Below are 17,835 nucleotides of genomic sequence, written 5' to 3'. Positions count from 1 at the left end.
GGTTAGGAAAGCCAAAGCCCTTTTAGGATTAAATTTGGCCAGGAACTTAAAGGGCAACAAGAAAGGCTTCTATAGGTACATCAGTGATGAAAGGAAGACTGGGGAAATTGTGGGCCCTCTCCAGAAGGAAACGGGAGACCTGTTTACCTGGGATATGGAGAAGGCTGAGGTACTCAATGACTTTTTTGCCTCAGTCTTCACTGACAAGAGCTCCAGACACATGGCCTGGGCCCCAGAAGGCAAAGACAGGAATGGAAGTTGATGAACTGCTCACTGTAGGGGAAGATCAGGTTCAAGACCAGATAAGGAACCTGAAGGTGCACAAGTCCATGGGGACTGAGGAGATGCATCCCCGGGTCCTGAGGGAACTGGTGGATAAAGTTGCAAAGCCACTGTCTATCATATTTGAGAAGTTGTGGCAGTCTGGTGAAGTTCCCACTTACTGGAAGAAGGGAGACATAACCCCCATTTTTAAAAAGGGAAGAAAGGAAGACCTGGGACACTACAGGCCAATCAGTCTCACCCCTGTGCCTGGCAAGATCATGGAGCAGATCCTCCTGGAAACTATGCAAAGGCACATGGAAAATAAGGAGATGTGGTGACAACCAGCATGGCATCACTAAGGGCAGATGTTGCCAGTCAAATCTGGTGGCCTTCTACAGTGGGGTTAAAGCACTGGAGGATAGGGGAAGAGAAACTGACATTATTACATGGACTTGTGCAAAGCACTTGATACTGTCCCATACGATATCCTTGTCTCTAAATTGGAGAGATATGGATTTGATGGATGGACATCTCAGTGGGTGAGGAATTGTCTGGATGGTCACACTCAAAAAGTTATGGTCAATGACTCAAAGTCCAGGTAGAGATCAGTAACAAGTGGTGTTCCTCAGGGGTCAGTATTGGGACTGGCGCTGTTTAACGCTTTCGTTGGTGACGTGGACAGTGGCACGGAGTGTACCCTCAGCAAGTCCGTGAGTGACACCAAGCTGTGTGGTGCGGTCAACACGCTGGAGGGAAGGGTTGCCATCCACAGGGACCTGGGAAGGCCTGAGAGGTGGGCCTGTGCGAACCTCATGAGGTTCAACAAGGCCAAGTGCAAGGTTGTGCACCTAGGTCAGGGCAATCCCAAGCACAAATACAGGCTGGGTGCAGAATGAATGGATTGAGAGCAGCTCTGATGAGAAGGACGTGGTGGTGTTGGTGGACAAGAAGCTCAACATGAGCAGGCAATGTGCGCTTGCAGCCCAGAAAGTCAACCGTATCCTGGGCTGCATCAAAAGAAGCATGGCCAGCAGGTCGAGGGAGGTGATTCTCCCTCTCTACTCTGCTCTCGTGAGACCCCACCTGGAGTCCTGCATTCAGCTCTGGGACCTCCAGCACAAGAAGGACAAGTAAGTATTAGAATGAGTCCAGAGGAGGGCCTTGAAAAGGATCAAGGGGCTGGAGCACCTCTCCTGGGTTGGAAGGGACCCCAAAGACCACTCAGTTCTACCACTCCTGCCATGGGCAGGGACAACTCCCACCAGACCAGGCTGCTCAGGGCACCATCCTACCTGGCCTTAAACCCTTCCAGGGTTAGGGCATCCACAGCTTCTCTGGGCAGCCTGTTCCGGTGCCTCACCACTCTCACAGTAACAAATTTCTTCCTTACATCAAATCTAAATCTCCGCTTTTTCAGCTTAAAACCATTACCCCTTGTCCTATACCTACACAACCTGGTAAAGAGTTCCTCTCTATCTTTCTTGTAGGACTTTAAGTATTAGAAGGCTACTATAAGGTCTCCTCAGAGCCTTTTGTAGGCTACTGGGCAATATTTATATTCTGTAGGAGTTAAACAAACCTATGTGGTCTTATCCTTAGGCTGCTGCTGGCTGCTAAGCCTGGGTGGGCTGCAGGGTCCTATCTCTGCCATATGAGAGTCCAGAAGAGCCTTGAACTGGCAGGATGGAGTGAGAAAGGGGAAGTTCCCCCTGCCTTCAGCTGGTTCCCCGCCAGATGTTTGTTACACGTCAGCTGCTGGGGATTGCCTGTGCAACGCTGTCACACTGACCAGCGTGATGTTTCTTGGTCTCTCACACACGGACAGCTGGCTCCTTGGAGGAGTATTTCTTGATTTGTGTACATGTGCTGGCATGTGGGGGTGGACAGCTTCGCCCCACCACACCAAGCCTGCCAACAGCAGTTGTCTGCATCCTACACAAAGTGACATTGCTTTCTGGGTGCCTGTCACACCCAGAAGCATCTGAAAATGCCATTGTCACCTTCTCTGCTAGGCTTGCGAGCCACATTTTGCCAACCCAGCATCTGCACCGGTGGGACGCTGCATAGCTCCTGGGTGCATCCGCCCATGAGGACAAGGCCGGCAGGGCTCCAGGCCAGGCACAGCACGGCCAAGGGTAGCTCCAGGAGGTCCCGTGATGGCCAGCCCCTGCCACAGCCCAGCCTGCACCCAGCTGGGCCCTGGTCCTGCTGAGCCCATGGGCCAACTTGGTGGCATCAGCCCCAGCCTGCAGCCCTGCTCCGGCCTTGCTGGGTGGTTGCTGCCTGGGTCCAGCCCCCGTTACTGCCACCACACCTACAGCACAAGGCCGAAAGGATTAGTTTCCTTTAACCTGTGGTAAAGGAATACAAAACGAGCCAAAATCTTGCTTTACATAATATGCCATGTGAATAAACATGGTTTATGCATCTGGCTAGGAATTCCTGCAGTGCTTCCGGATGTTTCCTGCAGCCAGGGGAGCCACAGAGGGCAGCGTACTGTCTCTTGTAGCGCATCATCAAGGATCAGGGACCAGGAGGACACATTGCCTGTGCTGCCCAATACCCAGCACCTTCCCAGACCACAGGCTAAGCACAAGAAGCTGTACACTTGCTGTACATTTGCACATGAAAAGAGCAGTTACCACGCAGAGGAGGGGAGTAAACATCCTTCCCTCAACTCGGGTTTTGAGGAAAGGAGCTCAAAGCTCGAAGCTCTGCTGCCAGAACAGGCTGTGGCCAGTAGAGGATGTTTGTGAGGAGAAGCTTAAGAAGCAGAACAAGCCCCAGCTGCCCTCCCTGCCATCTCATAGTGGTGTCATGGTGTTCAGAGGCTTCTGAGGTTCTGTGCAGATCATCATCTCAGATCATTGTTTTAGACCTATTCCATCTTGAGTCCCTTTATTCTCTTTGCCAATCTGATGCCTTATGGAGGTCCACAATTTCCTCGTACATTTGTATGGACAGACCCTTCCTTTTCCAAGTTTTAAACCTAACAGCTTCCTTGCTGGCTCAGCTCCTGCATAGTGAGAAAGAGTGAATAACTCTCTCTGACTTGTGTTCCCGTCCTCCTTGTCTCACCACCTATATCCCACAGACCCTGCAGGAGCGGTACCCAGCCACTGGGCAATGTTTGACATTTCTGATGGGATGCTTCCCTTCATATTTATTTATTTATTTATTTATTTATTTATTTATTTTTCTCAGAACAAAGACTTTTGTCTTCCTGAAACTCTGAAACAAGGTGCAGGACAACTTTATAGTCTGGCTAGTGCTCACAACAGGCAAGCAGCAAGCTGGCTTTCCACGGCTTTTTCTGCCTGGGTCCCTGGGGCCTTGGCAGAGCCAACAACAGGAGGCAACCTGCGTTTCCCTGCCCACCTGCCCGTGTCAGCCAACTGCTTCTCTTCTGATCTGATCCTGCTTCAGCTCCAGGAAGTCCAGCCCTGGATTGTACAGCAGCTGGCTAGACAAAACCCATGTGAATTGGCAGAAATTAAGCAAGCTGGATGTGAGACGAGGAGCCTGGACTGGGCACGAAATGGCTCTGTCCCTCCCCTGCAGTTAATTTCTAGATTGTCAGAGCCATTTACAGATGTCTTCCTGCTGCAGTCTTCTTGTCCAGGAATACAACAGTAGCCAAAACAATGACAAATAATAAAATTCAGTGGTTTTATACATTAACTGTGTCTTTCAGGCACATGCTCACATACACAGTACAGCAATCTCAAGTTACTTAATAGGCAAGAGGCTGCAATGCTACCAGATCTCTGGGTATGTTGACAAGAAGGTGAATCACTATCTAGACAGATTCAGGCAGACAACTGCCAGGTGAGCACAAACCTAGGTAAACAGAGAAGGGAATAGGTACAGTAGCTGATCAGTAGGTGGAAAAGCATTAAAGATGTTTTCATGGTTCATCTACAGTGCAGTAAATAAGACTCATCTAGAACAGACAGCACATCTCTCTGCAGTCCGCAGGAGCATGAGTGATGTACATTTGGCATGGTCTACACTGAGGGCAGATGTGGTCCCTGTTTAATAAAGCCAATGACTTTTGGCTCCTAATCTTCCAAGTCTGGTCATACTGAACTGTGATCTGATGTGCAAAAGAAAGGAAGATCTCAGCTCTGCAGAGAAAAAATTTTAGGTTTCTGGTACACGTTTTCAACTTCTGAGATTTTCTTTCTTAAAAAATGAGCCTTTTCCCTGAAGGTCACAAAATGGATATTTCCATGTTTTCACACTTGTTTATTTATTTATTTATTTATTTATTTATTTATTTTTACTTTACTGAGTAAATACAGAATAGGTCATTTTAATGTAAAAAATTGCAATATTTTTGAAATCTGTTGTGAAAAGAGGATGACTTGCATTGTAATGAAGAATGAGGAGACTGGCAGAGAGCATTTCCCTATTTCATTATGTATTAATCACTTGATGAGTGGAAAAAAAAAAAGAGAGAGATATACAGATGCACAGGCAATAAGAGAAGGAAATCCATAGGAAAAGAGCATTTTGTGAATGGACAGATGAGGGACAGAAAATGGGAGGAACAGGATGGAATTTGGGCAACATGTAGGTAAATAGATAGTAAACCTGGATGAAAGAATACAAGTGGGAATGGGAAAGTGAGCACAGGAGGCATTCCTATGCACTGAACAAATGCCTTGCACCTGAGGGCTGCATCCTGTCCTTTCTGGGACAGGTCACTGCCACCTGCGGTGGCTGGCTGCCTCTGCCTAGGATGCCTCTATGAGAAGAAACAGACTGCAAATTGCAGGAGTTACTCCATAGAGAGTGAGGAGAACCTTCTGCCCTGCACAGGGAATCAGCTGCCCAGCAGAGCTGGCCATAGTGCTCATCCAGCAGATTGTGCTCAACGAATATCACCGAATGCAGCAGCAGCTGACCCAATACTGAAACACCAGCCCTGGTCTACCGGGCTGGATACTTTGCAGGACTGCGTGTAAAAGCCTCACAAGCACCAGGCCATTTGTCTGCAGGGGGCTGCAGAGCACCAGGAGAGCTCAGCCCCCTGTCCCAGGGCACTGCAGCTGTGCAAACACTTTACCTAGACAGCTCTTCATCTAAGTGTAGAGGTGGACAGGAGACAGATAGCTTTCAGATCCACCCACCTTCAAATCCTGTCAAGTCCTGACATTTTTTAAATTTTTCCAAATTTCACTCTGGAAACAATATTTACTTGCAAAACTAATTTTGTTTTCAAGATCATTACTCTAGTCCTCTGTTTTGCATCACTTCTTATTTTTATATAGTGGTCCAGTGTATATATCACTTCATCAAAAGACACATCACGGTGTGTACAATTGTTGCTGATGTATCCTAATACAATTGTTTTGTAGTGAAATGTTTTGACAATTCACACAAGGTAGGAAGACAAGCACATTGCATACTAATTAGAGGACCAGAAGTTTTCAATATATTAAATAATGATTTTAAACTAACACAGAGCTATCGTGTCAAAGTATTTCATTAAAACACAAAGAAACACTTTGATCTAGAAAATAAGATGTTTCAGTCTATGCTAAGTATAAGTCATTCAGAATGATATAAAACAAATACAGTAATTTGAGTAAAATAATGGAAGAGCCAGAATCCTCTGCCCCAGTGTGAGTCTGATGCATGTTACACAGTACTGCAGTTGACACATCTTGAATGACAGAAATGTAAAGAAATGCAATTTGTATCCATGATGGAAAGAAAATAAATAAATAAATAAAATAAAATAAAATAGTACGAAATGAACATTTTATTTTGAAACACAATTTGTTCATTTGTCTTCCAAACTATATTTGCTCCAGAATTGCTTATTTTATAGGACAGTTTTCTCCTAAGATGAAATTAAAGCAGGTCCTCAAATGTGCCAATTTCATATTAAATGTAGTTTCCAGGTTTCGGTGAGTGATAACAGCAGCTCATTGCCCCTCGTTTGGATGCCCCTTGCCTGCCCACGGATGGTGCAGGCCGAGCACCGCCTGCCTGCGCCGAGTGGCAGCGAGTGCCAGGCTCCCTGCGGGCTGCAGCGGCCGTGCTGCAGTCGCGGAGCCTGGTGACTGCAATGATCATGGCCCAGACTGCTGCAGTGGGGCCAGAAGTGGGTCTCCCTACTCTCCCGTCACGCTGAAACTCTTTGCAAAGGTTACAGGCACACAGGGATGGAGCCGACGCTGCTGGTTCCTCGCCAGGCTCCCGCCGGCACAGAGCAGGGCAGCACTGAGGGACAACTACTCTGCTGGGAGCGCTGGGATCCTCCATGGACCTACAGCATCGTTGGAGAAGACAGCATCTAAGGGAGTCACTGTCAGCCTCTGGATTTCCCTCTGGGCTCTAATTCTGTTCCTCGTTCGCACAGGTGAGGCCCGGCTCCCTTGTGGGGCTATGGTGTCACTCTGCGTACATCCTGAGCTTCCTGGGAGCATATCCGACCTGTGTGGTCTGTCACTGCTAACACTGTCACTGTGTCGGACAGAGGACCTGTTCCCCATCCCACATACTGTGAGGGGGCAGCCTGGGGTGAGCTGCATGTTGTTCACCCACTCCTGGTTGCTCTGGTGGCTCGAGCAGGTCCAGGGAGCCACACAGCAGTGTCCCCGCAGCACCATGCAGCATTTTCCTCCTGTCCCCAAGCCATGACCCTGTTTCTCTTCCCACTCCAAGCAATTCTCTGGCCCCCATTCAAATTTCCACAGCGCGCATGCCAGCCTGCCCCAAGAGCTGCACGTGGCAGCCAGGACTTCCCATTGCCCAGCCTCCCTGGTCAGGCAGCAAGCCTCACGTCTTCTCTTCAGCTGGGTGTTTCATATATACGCTAAGCAGGTAATCCTGGCTGGAAGACATAACCCATTCATCTTACCTTGGCTTGAGATCCATACATTTCTTCCTCATGCTTTGCAGGGTAGTGCCAGAACTCCTTGGCAGGACCAGCAGCTGGGGAAGTGCCGAGATGCTACGAATCTGTCAGGGGCACTGCCCAAATTCCTTGCTTAGGCACACAGGAAGGGCAGCTCTCAGGCACGTGCACAGCCAGTCCCGTTCACCTCTCACAGCCTCAGCGGGGCAGACAAACAGATGGACAACAACTCTCCCTCATGCAGAACCCGCAGGCACCCAGACAACCACCCTGCGGAGGCATCTGACCGGAGAACCCGGCCTCTGCTGCCCACTGCCGTGCACTGGGAGCTCCCGGGGCTGCCACGGCACCGGGCACCCTGGGGCCTGGAGGGATGAGGTGGAGCAGAGAGGCTCCTCGCAGCCACCTCCAACTGCCACATCTGACCCAATGGTAAAATAACGCGTCTTTCACCCTGATGAGAGTTTCTGCAAGATCTGCTGCCACCGTATGCAGACGTCTGTCCCCATGAAGGGCAGGAGCAGTTCCTGTGCCCACGAAACAATGCCAGCAGGATCATTTCTGATTCCATCTGCAGCAACACAGAAGGGCTGAAGCAGGCGAGCTCCAGCAAAACCACCCAGTAGAGTGGCCGCATCCTGGCTGGGTGGCCTCGGCTCCAGTGAAGGTCACTTTGGTGCCCCTGGAGGACTGAGGAGACTGCACGTGAAGCACCTGGATGGGTGGCTCACTAAGGGCAGAGCTGGCCGAGGCGTCCCTGTGTAAAGTGCCGAGCCTGGCCCTGGGATGTGGCCTGAGGACACAAAAAACAAGCCAAAGCAAGCCCGAGCACACGTGCCCAGGGCTCATCAGCTCCAGCCGCCCCCAGACCCCACGCCCCAGTGGCATCTCTGCAAATTTGCGTGGCCTTGGACCAGGTGCTGCTGCTCCATGAGAGGCTCCGGAGAGGAGCTGCGATGCTGGGCTGTGCCAGAGCTGCTACTTTTAATGCCCCAGTCCCACACAGGTAGTAGCAGCCATCGGGAAATGTACAGATTGTCAGTAAAGGAGAAAAAAATGGCTGTCAGTGAAACAAAATATATATATGTATGTCACTAAGAATGACAGGATAATTCAGAAAAATCTGCTTTTCTTCCCTCAGCTTCAGCCTCTCAGTGGTGTCAATACCTTCAACAAATGTGGATTTAAGGGCTTCTGCGTGTTTCAATGATTCAAAGTGATCGATTTGGTATAAAGGGGAGCACTGCTGTCATGGTGTATGCCTGGTGCGGTCTGTCCATGCTGTGGGTCTGTCCCAGATGTCCCTGGCCACAGGCAGGGTTCTTCCTCTGCATTTCGAAGCAGGTGATGTGCCCGGACCACCCTGGCTGCGGCCCAGGCACAGCTGGGAGCTGCTCCCATGCAGGTGCTTGCTGCTGACGAGGTGGGCTCCCACCTGTCTTGGGGACAGACATGATGGGGACTCGCTAACTTTTCCTTCCAAAACTGGTCCAGGGAGTCAGTCATCTGAGTCAAGGCCCACAGTGAACCTCCATCCCCAGTACAGATGTGATCAGATCCTCCTTCGTGAAAGGCAGGAGGATCTCCTCATCTCCCAAATCCAGGGACAGGCTCTGTGTAACCCTGGAGAGCCCTTCTCACAGCCAAGGCTTCCCTTCCTGCCTGGCACAGATCCACGCAACCTGGAAATAGCTGCTCCCCTGCTCTGCCTGGCTTTTGGTGGTTCTCCCCATGCCTTCTGCTGCCCAAAGCCTGGGAGACCCAGTGCACATCTTAGCCATACAAAGATGACCAGGTTGACAAGCTGTTGGAGGTGGTGCCTTCATGAAGGCCTCTAAGGCTGCATCTGCTCCATCTCCTTAAGTGGGACCTGAGTGGAAAGCAAGTGTGCACTGCTTGGCTGGGTGTGTTGAGTTCAGCCCTAGCCTTCTCCTGCAGCTCTGCTTGCTGTTACCAAAGGACCCTTCCTCTACTGACAATATTGTCAAGGCTGTTCATGGGTTTCAGAGATGTCCATTAAAAATAGACCTCAAGGAGGTCTATGCTTCTGATCTGCTCACAGCAGTGCCAGATGTACCAAACCCAGATGCGCTATTTACAAGGACTATTAAAATTCTTCCCAAATTAATCTGTCCTCCCCATTAGGGGTCTAGCTGCCCTCTCAGACTAGAATCACTGCTGTGGTGGTCCAGGAAAAAAAAAAAAAGAGAAAAAAAAATTCTCAAAGCCCAGTGACGATAATCAATGTATGCCCAGCTGTGGGTCCAGCTGGCCCTGGCTCTGGGCTCCACCCATGCCAGCAGGAGCAGATGTCAAGGAAGGAGGAAGAATAGGACAAGTTCACATCATCTTTTCTCCTAGTATTACCCCATATTTTCAGCTCAGGGACTACACAAGCCAGATCTGGTTTGTGGATATTTAATAACCTCCCTGAGGATTTCACTTATTTCCATTTATTAATTTATTTTCATGCTTGTTATAGGTGAACATTCACGCATTTCTCTTTCAAGCAGTTATCTGGTCTCCTTCTATTCCCATACGCTCTTGGCACCTGCAACATCCCGTGGCAAGGAGTACCACAGGCCTGCCACTGCTGCATCCCAGCACTCCCATTTGGCCCAAACCTTGCTACCATCAGTTTAATGAAACTGATGAAGTAATATGCTGTGAACTTTCTCTAGTTCTAATTTCTTTGTGTGCTCGGGGGAGCAGAACTGCAGCTGGTGTTCAGGAGAGGGCAAAATTGTGGTTTTCAGCTTGCCTGGTGGCTCTGCCATCTCCTTCCTTCTCAGCCTGACCACTGCAGGACCAGACAGCATCATGGTGCTGGGCAGCTCCTGGGGTCCCATGCAGCCCCCCCGCCCCACGTGCCCAGGCCACACATCCTCTGAAGGAGCAGGGAGCCCTTCTGCTTCTGAGGCATCACAGCATTCCCTACACTTTACAATGGCCTTTTTATTTCATCTCTAAAATGTGCCTTGTGTGCTTTCTGTGTCTGAAAAACAGAAAAAAGAAAAAAAAAAAAAGAATGTGGTATCTCCACACTGCAGGGAGGTAATTAAGACTAATAATGATCTGCGTTGTAAGTGATTTTAAAAACAAAGCACAGCTATTTCTATTTCTATTAGGCTTTTGTAAAGCTTTTATAGACTTTCATGAAGCTTATAGTTGGCTTTTTTAGATAATTAACTGTTGGCCCTATCCTATTGGATGCTGATGCTGCACCTTCAAACCAGCCATACCCTGCCACCCTGCACCAAGAACCCCTAGTCTGTGGATGCCTCTCAATCCATTGAACAAAATACCTCCTTGTGTTTCTTGACTTTCCTCCATGCAGGTGTTAAGCTAATCGCTCTGTGATAGCTCAGTGATGCCGCTCATTGAGTTTGCCGATCCTCAGCCCCTGGAAATCCTGCTTTTTCTGAGGGAACTCAGACCTGATCTTTATCTGTAAGCTGCATTTCTCTTGTCTCCAAGTAAAAGCTGGTCCTTTCCCCAGCTGAGTTTTTCTAAAGAAGCACCCTGCAAAATGGGAAGTGACACCTGACTGTTGGGTTTTCGCTTTGGCCAGGAAAGGTATTTGGAGATGGTACCTGGAGATGGAAGCTCCTGGTCACCACCACCTGCCATACCCTCACCTCTGGGGCCACCACTTGCTAACGAGATGGAGCAAGTGAAGGAGATTTTTGCTGATATGCAACTGCTGCATTTTTTATAAAGCAGTAGTGGATTTGAACCAAGAAAAGGGGATTTTATTCCTTCTGTGGTAACTTGATGGGCTTGATCATTAAGCATGAGAGGAAAAAAAGAGTCCCTCTGTTCACCATTGCACATTTTTGCCTCACTAGCTAGAAAGGATGATTTTATGGCATACATGATGTCAGATCCTTAGCCCCCTCAGGAAAACAGAAGTGTTATTTGAGACGTATCTATGAGAAGAAATATCTCACACTGGGCCCAATTTCAGAATTGCTTACTCCATCCGAAGCAAATAAAGTAAGGTATCAAAGTCCTTTTGAGAAAGCCTTTTACAAGGTAACTGGAAAAGCTAAAAGAAAATGTGTTAGGTATGACCTGCCAATCAAACGTCTTATGAGATCAGCTGAATATAGCATGAAGAAAGGCAGGGAAGATGATGAAAAAGATTAGTCTGGTACTGAGGCCTATTCATCATGGTAAAACATCCCCAAAATAGCAAGAGCTACTGCCCAGCAGGTGTGTGCATACCAGGTTTCCAAACCAAGTCCTCCCTGGGCAAACCCCAGTGTGGTTTGGGTCAGAGGTACTGGCAAACGGACTGGTTTGGAAAGGTTTCCCCAGCCTGAGCCAAGCAAGTACAATCCTGCAGCCATCAACGTGGTGGTGGATGTCTGCCCACCTCTGCTTTGCTCTGTAGATGACAGTTTCATCATTTCTAAGCGTTTTGGTTTGAATTCAGTTAGGTTGTAAAAATATTCATTTTATCACTAGCTCAGATGTTGAAATCGAATGTCATTTAGAAGCAGAAACCCAGAATTATTCTGTGAGAAAAATGCTAAAAAGAGGTTCTTCAAACTTTTGTCCAAAAATAAAATTTTCTACCAAGGCAAAGTGCTCCTCTAGCTCCCGTGCTCCCTCAGCCCGGTTGCCCCCAGAAGAGTCTGGTCTGGTGCATCTGCTCTGGGATCTTTCCAGCATCACTGTACCGACCATCATACACCTCTGAGAGCAGGGTGAGCACACCCAGCAGCTCCAGGTTTCACCAGGAACTTCACTGTAGGTGCAACCTGCAACAGCACTGGCTCACATGCAGGCGGGTGTCCCAGCTCCTCTCCATGCTGGGGGCATGCTCATGTAGAGAAATTGCAAAAGTACAAAGTGTAAAGGTTTATATACCAGAAAGCAAATACAACTGCCAAAAATTATTATTTTTAACCTCTCCAAATCTGTAATCCAATCACAGGGATTTAAGAAACAGCAATTTATCCTATTGAACTTTCAGTGAGGCTGATTTTTTCATGCTTGGACTTCACCATGGAGTTACCCCTTGCTCCTACCAGAGAAATGGTGTCACAGCAGCCTGGGTTTATTGTGTCTGCTGACTGAGCGAAACCAGGAACTGAGCTGGGTGAGAGCTGGGCTGCCTTCAGTATTGTGGCTTGCCTTTAGACTCAGCTTCCTGGCATTGCACACAGCAGTTTCTATAAGAAACCCAATTCTCATCAATCACTGACCAGTTGCCAGTGTAGGATCCTGGCGTCAGGGGAAGACACGGGTACCCAGAGGGATGCTGCACTGGTAAAGCCAGGCTGTCACCTCCTCTGTGCAACCTGTTCCCAGGTCCAGCCCCTGTCATGGACATCTCACGTGGCAAAGTGACATTACACTGCCATCTTTTTGTGGTTAGAACACTGGCTTTTCTGCTCCTGTTGTGTGCTCCAGTGAAGCCTTCCTCCTTTTTATTTCTGGGTCACATCCTAAATCTCCCTTCTTACCAGGTTGCTCTTTTTTTTTTTTCTTTCCTATTGAATGTGCTTCTGCTGAGCTGGTGCACATATCTCACCTGCATCCTCCCTGGCAGAAACATGGCTTGCTCCTGGTCATTTGCATGCTGAGAGCTATTACTGTGCCCACTGCAGCTGAGAGCAGTGTATAAAAATACTGAGTTTTGGGGAGGGTGTGTAGATTTTGGGTGCATGGTTTTAATTAGAAATTGACATTTCTAAGCCTTTGGCTGCCAAGCAACAAGCATCTAGAAAATTATCTCAGTTATGATATGTAGGTACCCAGAGTCCATCCAGTATTCATTGCTGCATTTAAAGACTCAGAGAGGGCCACCTCAACATTCATTGCACAGGCATTCGTCAGTGGTTGTTGGCAATTAAACTGGAAAAGAACCACAGCAGAGTGGCTGACCTGGGATGCCGTCACCCCCCCAGCACTGCTGGAGTAGCAGAGCATGAACGTGAAATGAAGTGGGAATGAAATTTGGTACCAGAGGCAGCAGGATGCTCTAAACATGGAGTCTAAGCCCTGGCTGAACGGGCCCTGGCTGCTCTCTGTGGGTCAAGCCCAGGGCTTTCCACATAACAGCCTGGGAACTCGGCCCTGTATTCGGAGGGTGAACATGAGCGTGCAGCCGCAGCCCAGAGCCCATACGGACAAAATGGAGCAGGAGGCAGGGAGCACAGAGAGACACTTGCACAGCAGTGCTGGCACTGCCATCTAGCCTCCCCAGCCTCATCCCTACAGAACAAGCAGCTTCTTCCTCATCCTTCCTTCCTTTCTGGAAGGGATTCTTGCCTCGAATTAGCTGACTGACTCACTGCACTCTTCGCAAATTGTTTTGTCCTCTCTGGCTCACAGCACCTCCCCTGGAGCTCTGCAGCCGGGCTGGCAGCAGAGGAGAGCGGCGAGGGACAGCCTCCAGGAGCCAAGCGCTGCAAAGCAAAGTGCAGATGCTGGCACCTGGGCAGCTGCTGGCTGGTAGGGATGTGCGGGTGAGCGCAGTGTGCTGCCCCGCACGGCCCTGGCCCCGACAGCTGTCCCTGCCTGCGCTGGTGGCTGCCAGGTGGCCTTGGAGCGAAGCTGCTCACCTTTCCAGCAGATGCAGGCCTGCCTGATGGCTGCAGTCAGCACATGCCAGCAAGATGGGCTCCTGAGCTAATGGAAGACAGGCCAGAACTGCTTTATTCATTTCCCTCTTCCTTTCTTGGTACAGGCTCCTCTCTCACAGACTATTACCCAGAGCTTTGCAGGGATTAAGTATCTCTCAAGGAAGAGCTGGGCAGTATTGTGGACTGTTTCCTAGTGCCCAGGACATGATTGCTTGCACTAGAATGTGCAGTCACACTGGAGCAGACCTGTCTGATGTGGCACTTTATGTCCAACAGTGGCTCGTGGCAAATGCTCCCAAGGAAGTCATGAAGTGCGGATAATGTGCTTAACTCTGCAGTCCCTCTTGTTGGGGAGATTCCCCTGATCCAGCTTGCCGGCAGCTTCTGTTCTGTAGCAGGAGGTCAGCTGTCCCTCATTCACGTCCCTATCTGGCCTAGTGTGGCTGCAGATGCTCCTCTTCTCTCTAAGTACCTAAGCTTTTTTCTGAAGTGCCTGAGCTCTTTCCTTCAGTTTTATCCCATTACCCCTCAGCCTTCCTTCCAGACATCCCTTCACGTAACAAGATATGGCCTTACACTCTTAGCTCCTGCACTCATTGCTCATCTTACGTATTGAATTGACTTTGGTGCTTTACAAATACTAGAGTGTGGCTGAGTTTTGTCCAGTTAGTTATTTCATCTTCCCAAGTCTTCAGTTCTTGGTGTGCTCTCCCCTGCACACTCTCTGAGGTAGTGCTATTTACCATCAGCTACAGGGGACGATTGTAGTTTGTGTGGAACCTGCTTCTCCTCAGGTGTGCCAGTGGTCTGTTTCATTCAGGTAGAGTAAGAGATCCATAATCTGGCTTTAGTTGCCCGAGGGATAACTGCCCCATCCTTCCTCAGAAAGAAGGTTAGCTTCAAGCCTCCAGTGAAGCCACATTGTCTGGAGGAATGAGACATTACCTACCTGGTTAGGAGGAATTTTATGACAAGAGGTAGAAGAGGCTGGTGTGATGGACCATTCCTCTTTGGAGGGAACAGACTTTGATAATAGCTGCCACCAAAAACGAGTGCAGGGGGACAGGGAGTTATTTTCTGTAAGAAGGACACACAGAGCACAGGGAGTCTGGGACCAAGGTTTGGGCATGTGTGCATGCTCTGAATAGTGTTGTTTTGATTTCCTGGTGGTTAAGCCAAAAGTGCAGCCGTGTTGGACTGTCCCTCATCCGGCAGGCAGCACTGGTAGGCACTAGTTTCACATTCTGCATTTTGTTTTCTGTCTCCTAAAAGACAAGCCTTTGGTTTTGCCCGGAGACTCCTCATAGTCAGACTGCACTGAAGCTGAGCAGTAAGGGGGACCCTTATGGGTCAGTGCTAGTTTTTGTGACATCTGGGCTGATTCTGGCTTTCACCTTTAGGGATATTTTACTTTCTTTTAGGCGTATTGTGGCCAGGCTGTTATTCAACAGTGTTTGCTTTCAGCAAGGATCAGAAAGGAGAACAGTTTATTTCTAAATGATTCATTTACAGGAATCAAAGCAAACCAGGCCTGTGCTCTGCCTAGCTGGGAGGCTCAGGAGGCCTGCACTGAGCCTTTCCGAGCTGTGCACATGGCTCTGAACAATTACAACCCAGTGCTGCTTTTCTGTCCTTTCACCCCTCAGGAGTCTCCTGAGGTGTCTGCGACATCCTGAATGTGCAGGGGGCTGTAGGTTCTCAGAGGAAGAGCCACATCACTCTTCATAGGAAATGCCAACTTGTCTCATGTTCACTGCATCTCCCCTTTTCTGTCGTCCCGTGTCTGAGAGCATGGGCACCTGGGCCTGAGCGTGAACTGCAGTTCCCCTGTTCGGACTCACTATGTGCCTCTCCCTTGCCCACTCCAGCTCCGCAGCAGTTACAGTTGTTATTCTCAGGGTCCTATAGACTCAACAGCTCCAGCATTGCTTTGTGCATGCTCACCACTATGTCTATGACTCTACACTGCCTCATACAGTGCTGTAGTGCAAGTCTCATCGAGTTCTCAGTGAGAACTAAATCAGTTTTCATTGGCTTTGTTTCCTCCCTAAATGACTCTGTTTCTCTCATCAAATTGACCTCCCACACAGCCTCCTGCCACTACCTTCGTAAGGGATGTAAGAGATTCTGACTTGGCCACTGCTGTCCTCTTCTGCTCCTCTGTGGAACAAATCCCCCCTGACAACTCAGTGGGATTCTTATAGACCCCCCCTGCTTCTCCTGGCCACCCTGTCCCCTCCGTCCCACGAGGACCACCCCCTCACACCCTTCCTCTCTTCCTGTTCTGCTCGCTCCCTAAACTCCTGCTGTGCTACAAGCCCTTATGCTTACAGTGAAAACATTTCTGTGCCTTGAGAAATCCCCTCAGGCTGTTGTTCTTCTCCCTCAGGCCTTCTCCTCCTCACCTCTATAGCCACACCGTCTCTGTTCTGTCCCATTCGCTCAGCACAGAGTCCAGGTTTCTCGTGATGGTTTCAGAGCTATGCTCATTCTTCATCTTTGATCTTTCTCCTGGTCTCTGCACATTCAGCCATGCTGCTTAGAAGTCTGATCCTTCTGGGGTTCTCTGATGTCCTTCCCTGGTTTTCTGCCTGCCTTTCTCGTCTCCACTTCTCTGCCTCTTCCTTACGCCCGCCTCTTCTGCTGGATGCCCACAGCATCCTGTCCTTCAGCCCTTTCTGTTCTCCTTTCACACATTATCTCTGGGTAATCTCCACCACCCACCAACTCCAACCGCTATCTCTATGGTGACTCTCAGATCTACTGTGCTGTGCCAGACTTGTCTCTTTCTTTCCAAAAAAAAAAAAATCAGCCAGCCTGGCTGACGTTTCCTCGTGGAGGTTTAGCCCATCAGCCCAATTCAGCACAGTGAAAGCGAAGTTCACCATCCATCACGGAAGCCTTCACCTGTCTCTGCTGAGCAGACAAGACCTTGGTGTTGCCCTGCTCCGCACCACCTTGAGCTTTGCTCCCTCCTGCACCTTCCGCCCCAGCTATGCCCGAGTCCCACAGGTTCTCTCCATACAGTGCTTCCAGATAAAGCTTTTCATATTAATTCCTCCTGCTAGAATTCTTGTCTGGGCTTGAGCACATTGCAGTTTGATTACCACCAAGCTCTTTTCTCTGGCCTGACAACAGCAGCTTTTTTAATGAACTACACTGGTTCCTGTAAAGATCTTTTCACCTTTGCCTTGACTCTATAACATATCTTCCTATGCTCCCTTGATACCTTCCTTTACCACCAGGAATGTGATCCATATGTCTTCACATGGAAAGGCCTCTACAGCCAGCTGCAGCTTTCCTATTAGTGTCAATGTCCCTTCTTGATTCCTGTACACCTGAGAAGTGAGATCTGGGGCTGTTTTCCAGATAAACCTCTTTGCACTCTCTCCCTAGCTGCCTTGCATTCCCAACATCCTTCCTTATCCCACCATCTCCCTCCTCTCCATGTTGAAAGCATACAGGTAGCCTTCATTGCTCTGCAAAAGGAGCCAAGCACCCCTGGAACTTGGGAGAGGAGATTGCCTGGGTTAAGAAAGCCTTTAGAGGGTGCAGAGAGCACTGTGGGGCTTGTTGTTCCTCTCTACTTGGTTGTTTCCCCTTGGGGATGAACTGAATGGTCAATTCTGTATTCAGGGCTGTGAAAGCAGCTGCACTTTTGCTGAATCTGCTGCAGGAAGGAAAAAAAAATCTGCGTATTTCCATTTTCCTTAGAGAATGAAGCTTTTTCCCCAGAAAGCCAAGCTCTCCGTTTGCAAAAGCACTAGGGTGAAGTGATGAGAAAATATCTGTGCATCTTGTACCCCTGCTATCCCTCAGGCCTGACTCCAAAGCCTCTGAGCTGCACAGCAGCTGCAGGGTTAGTCTCCAGAGATGACCATGGCTTGGATCCCCAAACGCCTCACTCTCATATGGGGCATCCCTGGTCAGGCCTCCCAAACTCCTGAGTTAGCAGCCACCTCCAAAACCACAGCTAACTGAACTGCCCATGGCCAGGCTGTGAATCCATAGCAGGGGAAGTAGCCCAAGAGCCAAAGTCCTGCCCCTGAGCACAAGCAGAGCTGCCCCCTTCTGCCTCAAGCTGCCCCCTTCTGCCTCGGGCCC

This window comes from Anser brachyrhynchus (assembly GCF_964034855.1).
Source record: "Anser brachyrhynchus genome assembly, chromosome: 16".
NCBI lineage: Eukaryota > Metazoa > Chordata > Aves > Anseriformes > Anatidae > Anser > Anser brachyrhynchus.
The sequence above is the reverse complement of the archived record's forward strand: the minus strand, read 5'-3'. Positions refer to the sequence as shown.